This window comes from Triticum aestivum, chromosome 4A (assembly GCF_018294505.1).
Source record: "Triticum aestivum cultivar Chinese Spring chromosome 4A, IWGSC CS RefSeq v2.1, whole genome shotgun sequence".
Lineage (NCBI taxonomy): Eukaryota > Viridiplantae > Streptophyta > Magnoliopsida > Poales > Poaceae > Triticum > Triticum aestivum.
Genome location: NC_057803.1, coordinates 679,318,059 through 679,325,327, shown reverse-complemented (window position 1 = coordinate 679,325,327; position 7,269 = coordinate 679,318,059). Strand labels below are relative to the sequence as shown.

The 7,269-nt window shown below is 49.7% G+C and overlaps 1 long non-coding RNA gene across 1 annotated transcript; it reads left to right on the top strand.

Moving 5' to 3' along the window:
• The first annotated feature begins 2,174 nt into the window (after positions 1 to 2,174).
• On the top strand, positions 2,175 to 2,859 carry LOC123083080 (uncharacterized). Its single transcript, XR_006439204.1, has 2 exons — positions 2,175 to 2,328; positions 2,434 to 2,859. It is a non-coding gene; the product is annotated as an uncharacterized lncRNA (long non-coding RNA).
• The last annotated feature ends 4,410 nt before the right edge of the window (positions 2,860 to 7,269 follow it).

The window sequence follows — 7,269 nt, the reverse complement described above, 5'->3', positions numbered from 1 at the left end:
TGCAATATCAGGAAGGATCCCTAGCCACACGTGGCAGCCCACCGGCAGAGACGCAGCTCCTTTTGCAACCGAGTGGGCTTCAAAATTATTTTCTCTACGTTCAAAACGAAAGTTAACTGAATTGAAAAAGTTCCTAGTAACTTTAATCTCCTGCAGAACTGACGCGTACACTGGTATTGCATGTTGATTTATGTTGGAGATCACCTCTAAACAGTCTGAGGCAATCAGCAGGTCCTGCAGGTTCAGATCATTAGCGAGGGCAAGGGCCTCACTGCATGCATGTGCCTCCAAGCTCGCCGGATCAGTCAAACCCTCAAGAACTAAAGCTGAAGCGCCAAGAAACTTGCCAGTCTTGTCGCGGCACACCACGGCCGCCGCTCCTTTGTCGCCCAAAGTTGATATGGCGCCATCACAATTTAGCTTCACTGCTTCTCCATCAGGTGGCAGCCATGTCCGCGCTCTGGGAGCCGCCGGTGCTGGTGTCGATTGCGATTTTTGGGCTTCGACTATATCCAGCTCCTCCAAAAAACGTCTTATAAAGTTCATGGTTGAAAGTGGGCTTTGAAACTCGTTGTCATGGATTGCCTTTCTGCGAGCCCACCAAATAGCCCACATTGTAACAAGAACTCGCGTTAGATCCTGTTGGAAGGTCGATTCAAACAGCCAAAACAACCATAGCCTGGCGTCAGCGTTTTGATTTGAGATTACATGCTCCAGGAGCTCCTCGTCCCCCAATGCCCAGACGCGTCTAGCCATGCGGCAGCTCAGCAATGAGTGACGCCAGGCATCTTCCCCAGCTCCACAGATTGAGCAAGCCGGTGTGTCCGCCATGTTTCTTTCGTGACGGACTAGCCCCGTAGGGATTGGTGTGTGTGCTAGTCTCCAGACAAAAACCCTAATCTTGGAGGGAACCTGAACTTTCCATAGCTGTGACCAAGAGCTTTTGTCTGCTGATATATTGGAGTGCCCCGGTCGGTGATCAAGCCAGTCCTCCCTCTGTGCTTTAACTGCAGATATCATTTGGTAAGCCGAACGCACCGAGAAAACTCCCCTCTTGTCATAATGCCATGCCCAAAAGTCTTCATGAACTCGTGTGCTCAACGGTATGTTCAGAATAACTTCGACATCGGGGGCGATAAAATGATTCATTATCACATGCTTGTTCCACGATCTGGTAGTGGAGTCAATTAACTCAGAGACTAGTAGTGGTGGAGTGGCCGACCTGGCACAAATTGGTCGTAGTTTGGTGGTAGCATTCCTAGGGGCCTAGCGTGAATGTGTGGGTTCGATTCCTCGCCTTGTAGAATTTTTCCCGTGGATACTTTCTCTGGCGCGAGTAGTTGGTACGCTAATGGGCCGGCCCATGATGGCTCTGTGCGATTTGTTTTTACGGAAACAAAATCAGGAGAACGGGAAAACTCACGAACGAGAAATCGTGCTGACGGACGAAAAATTACTTCGGTCCCACAGTAAACCAAAAAAGTTGGAGAAAGAATCCTCCTTTTAATATTAGGTAGAGAGTAGAGATATAGATTTATTTCAGTCATTTCGGTGATGTGCCTTCAGTGGGAGTCGATGTCCCGTCGTCTACAATGGCGTTAGCGGCAACTTCGTCAATCTCAAGATGACGCGGCGGCTCAATTTCTCTGAGATGCATGCGTTTGTACTGTGTTCAAAAAATTATGAAAATTGTAACCCACCGTATTGATGGTTCGGTTGCAGATTCTCCGGATGAGGTTTCCGGATCACACTTCGGTTGGAACATAGTAGGACTCGTTCTGATTTGCCACGTTCCTTTTACGATTCGTCTTCTTTCTCGTAGAGTGCAGATAGCTCGTATAGTGTCCATACGCGCTGCTCCCGGAAATCAACACGCGCGAGTCTAATTCGGACGGTCGTGGGCCCGTGATACACAACTACTCACTCCGTTTCACAATGTGGCGCATATAGATTTTCTAAAAGTCAAACTATATAAACTTTGATCAAATTTGTAGAGAAGATCGTATACATCTAGAATACCAAATACATATACTTAGATATATATTACAAGACATACTTTCATATTATATACATTTGATATTGTAGATATAAATAGTTTTTTCTACAAACTTTGTCAAAGTTTATGAAGTTTGACTTTGTAGAAAATCTATATGCACTACATTATGAAACGGAGGGAGTATAAATCTTCACCCGGGCCGCGGTCTCCTCCTGTACGCAGCCCAACCTCTGAGACCTATCTCGACCGCACTCCGACGACCGCCCAGCCGCCAAGCCGCCGTCCAGGAGCCAATCGCCTGCGCGACGCGCCTTCCATAAGAATCACTCAAGGTGCGCACGCGAGCTGCTAAGCATGTCCCAATCTAAACAGCAGCCGATCGCTAGTTCGCTACCGTTCGAAGTACGTAGTTACTGATTGAAGCGCTTGTTGGACAGATCGATGAAGATCCACGTGAGGATGCTAAACAACACGGCCCACGATCTCGAGGTCGAGGGCTCGGACACCATAGGCAGCGTGAAGGCGAAGATCATGGAAAAGGAGGGAGTTCCCCCGCAGCACCAGCTCCTCTTCTTCGCCGATGAGGGGCTGGCGGATGCCCGGACGCTCGCGGACCATGGCATCGAGGACGGGGCCTCGGTTTGCCTGATCGCCATCAACATGCAGGGTTAATTTGTTTGATAGATCGATGAGTGATTTTCTGTTTTTGTAGTTCGTCTTACTGTTTTCAGTTTGGTTGCATCGTGCTGTGTAGCCCAGCGTAGCTAGTCGTTTATATATGCTATGGTCTATGGTTGTGTCAGAGATTTGTACTGTTATGATCTGAAACTAGCAGGTCACACATTATCAAGCAGACGTGTATATATGCTTGAGGCCTTCACTTAATCTTAAACATAGTTAACGAATCTTGATCTTTTTGCTCCGAGGAGTCGTGTATGGCCTTTTCGTTTGCTTTCTGGCATATTTGTGTTGTTGCCCTAGCACATCTCTTATTTTTTTTAGAAAATGCCATCATGTCTAGCTTTATTTCATCTTAAATAATGTCAAATCATCCAAAATAAGGCTACGTTTAAAAGAGGAAGGATTGTCCGTCCACACAACCTGGGGATCAACCCTAGCCCCGCGATTCGATTCACACACACAATGCTCAAAAATAACATGGACAAAATTATTACAAATCTCAAAGCAAACATTAATAACAGGGGCCGATACTGAATTAACTGCCCCTTGATTAATCTCCTTGACCAGCACAATCAGTGTGAACTAGCAGTTTATGAATACCCAGGGAGTCTGCAAGTTTTTTTTAGAAAAGGAGGATGACCCCCGGCCTCTGCATCTGGGAGATGCATACGGCCACTTTGATTATTCTCGAGGACCTTACAAAGTATTACAACAATGTGCCTGAATCCATCATCTTGGCAACATATGCCGCTACTCCTATCCAAAATGATGAAGGGGTGCTAGTTGGGCCACTACCCAAACCACTCACCTAAGCCTAACATCAAAAACCGGAAGGCGAAACTCATTCAGAAGCCCCAGCCGAGCCACATACCGGGTTTGGGGCACAATCCGGTCAGACGCACTCGTATGTCGTCGCCGCCATCTTCCACGGGTCTTCAGATCATATTGAGGCTTCTACCTTGTCTGGCCACTCTGCCATCGACGTCACCATGACGCCAGACAGCAACCTCCTCCTGCGCGAGCCCATCTCCGCGCATCGGACGCCAAGTCTCCACAGTGCCATGCCATCGATCTCCGCCGCTATCAATGTGTGAGATGAAACACCGCTCCACCATCATCCGATCCGGAAGACCCAGATCTGGGGTTTCCCCCTGAGCATCCCGAACCTGATGGCGCAGACTGCCGACGATGCCTCGACCATCAGCAGTAGCTCCACCAGACGAGCGTCACCTACGTTGTCGCAGCCTCCAAGATGAAGCTGACCAGAATGCATATGTCGACAACAAACCGCCGCCACTTCCACCGCCGCTTGAGCAGCCCCCGAGCAACGCCTTCAGGAAGGAGCACGCCACCGTGGTGTCGTCGTCGCTTGGAACATGCGGGTCTGAGGTTTTCACCTGAGCTCCTGGGAGGGGTGGAAGGAAGGAGGTCCTCTCCGAAGCCTCCAACGAGGGAAGCAACACCCAAAGGAACTGCCATCGAAGTGGCCGCCACGCCGGCCAAGAGATTCCCCCGGAACCCTTCCAGCCACCGGATCTGCAAGGCCAGCACCCAAGAACGATGACCGAAGCCACCAAGGGCCGGATCCGCTGCAGATCGGAGTAGATCGGGGTCGACGTCGAACATCACCATGGCCACCAACATCCAGTGAGGAACCGCCGCCACAGCCGAAGTCCACCACCTCCCCGCCATCCACATGGCCAGGAAAGTGGCCCACCTGTCCACGCCGGCGCCGCCCGCCACCAAGCTGCGTCGCGTGCCACCAGCCATGGCCGCCGCGGGAGAAGAGAGCCGCGCCACGGGGGGAAGGCCCCGCCGCCGCCGCCACGACGCGGGTTTCGCCCGGTGGTGGCCTCCGGCGGCGGCGAGGGGATTAGCTGGAGAAGGGGGGCCCGGCGGCGGCGCGGTTGGGGGCTGCCGCCCGTGTTGCCTACCCTAGGCGATGCGGGGGCCTGGGTGCCTATTTTGGTTTCTTCTGACCAAAGCTTCCGCTGTATATGCATCAATTGTTTTACCCATATATAGTAGATCTCAGCTGCAATAAAATCACCAGCATCATCTCTCAAGAACACGCCAATCGAAGCAATACTCCCTTCATACTCAAACGATGCATCTATATTTAGCTTGACTGTACCCTGCGGTGGTTTAGCCCCATTAACCTCTCTTGCCGGAAGTTGAACAGTGACCGCCCAACAAAAGTTAAGAGCGAGAGCTTGTATTGATAAGGCAGTACGTTCAGGTTCAGGTATCTTTTCTCTCCTTTTGTACACTGTCTCATTTCCCACCATAGGAACCAACTAGTCACCGCAATCAAACATGATCCAGGGGTTGGAGCAAGATATAGTGGGTCATCAATAGTGTTGGAAATATTAGCATTTTTCCGACTAATCTAATCCACGAGTAAACAGTAAGCATGGCAAATACGGTATGCATCTCATATCGATACCTAAGCATGTGAGCACGTACAATACATAGAACCGAAACATCGATGAATATCATATATACGGCTAGCACAAGAACGAGCAAATAGGGGATGAACGAGTCATACCCTCCGGTTGGACAGGCCAACGCGGCGGCGGCAGCAGCAGCCTGGGCATCGGCCGAGGCCTTCTTCTTGGCGGCGGCGGCGTCAGCCATGGGGTTGATGCAGGGGAAGTAGTGGAAGCAGAGGCAGACGAAGACAGGGATGGATCGGGAGCAGTCGCGTGGAGACGCTCCCCAAAAACCTTATTGCCGTTCTCCCGGGCAGGACCTCGAACAACAGGGTTCCGAAGGCACTTGCTCTCCTGGCTAACCGTGCACACGATCGTCGGGGTGGGATCGCCGGAAGCAACACAGAGAGAGGAACAGTGGATGACGGCTAGGCTTGTACAAGAGGGAGTGAGTGAACTGAGTTAGGGTTCACTCCACTGGCCAGCGTCTTCTTATATAGGCCGTCGGGTAGATGGGCCTGGGCCAGGCCCACGACCGAGTCCGTGAACAGCCCACGGTCCAACGTCTCGGAAACTGGCGCTTCCGTAAGCGACTCGTTGATTAATTAACAATTAATTAACCATTCCCGATTGGAAAAAATAAGCTTCGACTCAGCTCATTCCCGCAACCCGCAACCCGCGGCGCGCACCGTGACGAGGCGAGGCGTGGCGAGGCCAGGCGGGCGACGGAGGAGGAGGAGGAGCGCGCCTGTACAGATCCTATTCCCAAGCTCCCAATAGCAAGTGGTAGAGCAACCCTTATAAAGAGGTCTCACTCTTCCTACTGTAGCAGTAATAAACTTCCCACACTTCCCACCACTTCCCGTACACATGCATGGGCCTTAAAGATTAACTAGGGATTATTTTCTTATATGGGCCTAAACCCATCCATAATCCATCAATCCCCCACCAGATCTCGAGGCACATAAGTTTGTTAACTGTTTCAAACAATGTTTGATATACAAGAATTTTCAATGGAGACTGTTAAGTTGAACTTCCACCTAGAGCAATAGGATTAGACTTCTTCACAACTGAACAATGGACTATGCCTTGAATTGTCAGTTTGGCGTGTAGAAGTTTTGCCTACTGTCAGCTGATATGTGGCTGTCGAAGGCTAAACCCCACGGGTGGAGCTTATTAGTCATACTCCGTACCTTCTCATGAGCTTCCTAGAGATCACCCAATCTCATAGACTGTGACCAGCAGTTAGGCTCACATAGGTGTGTTCCTCCAAAGAATGCTCTGTAGGTTAGCATCTTGCTTACATAATCTTTGGAACACATTAAGACAAAAGTCAGCCTGCCTTACAGAATTGAGAGTATTATTGCATCTTCAACGGAGTGGGAAAATTAAGGATACTCTCCTCATTTGACCGCTGGATTGTTTTCCCAGGTCCTAATTCACGGGATCTCCGATCACATAAGTTGGGTTACCCCCATGGCAACTTACGTGGGTCTTATACCCATCTCCCTCGATGCATTTTCTATCACAACCCATGATAGCCCTTTCGTAAAAGGGTCTGCCAGATTCTTAGCCGTCTGGATATAATCCAACGCTATTACTTCGGAGTTCCTTGATTTTCCGACAGATTTTAATCTCCTTCTTATGTGCTTTGTGGATTTCATGTTATCCTTTAAACTCTTAGCCTTGGCAATCATTGTTTGATTGTCATAGTTCATAAGGACATCCGACACTGGTTTATCAACCACCGACAAATCCATCAAAAGCTCTCGAAGCCATTCTGCTTCGGCGCATGATGTGTCTAATGCTGTGAGTTCTGCTTCCATAGTCGATCTGGTTAAGATCGTCTGCTTCCAAGACTTCCAGGAAACAGCACCACCACCAAGTGTGAAGACATGTCCACTTGTGGCTTTCATCTCATCAGCATCAGATATCCAATTCGAATCACTATAACCCTCAAGTACCGTCGGGTACCCAGAATAGTGAATTCCATAGTTCGTAGTACCTTGCAAGTAATGCATCACTCGCTCAACAACATGCCAATGCACATCTCCCGGATTGGAAACAAATTGGCTTAGTTTGCACACAACAAATGAGATGTCAGGACGAGTAGCACATGCTAGGTACATTAGTGAACCAACCACTTAAGAATATCTCAAT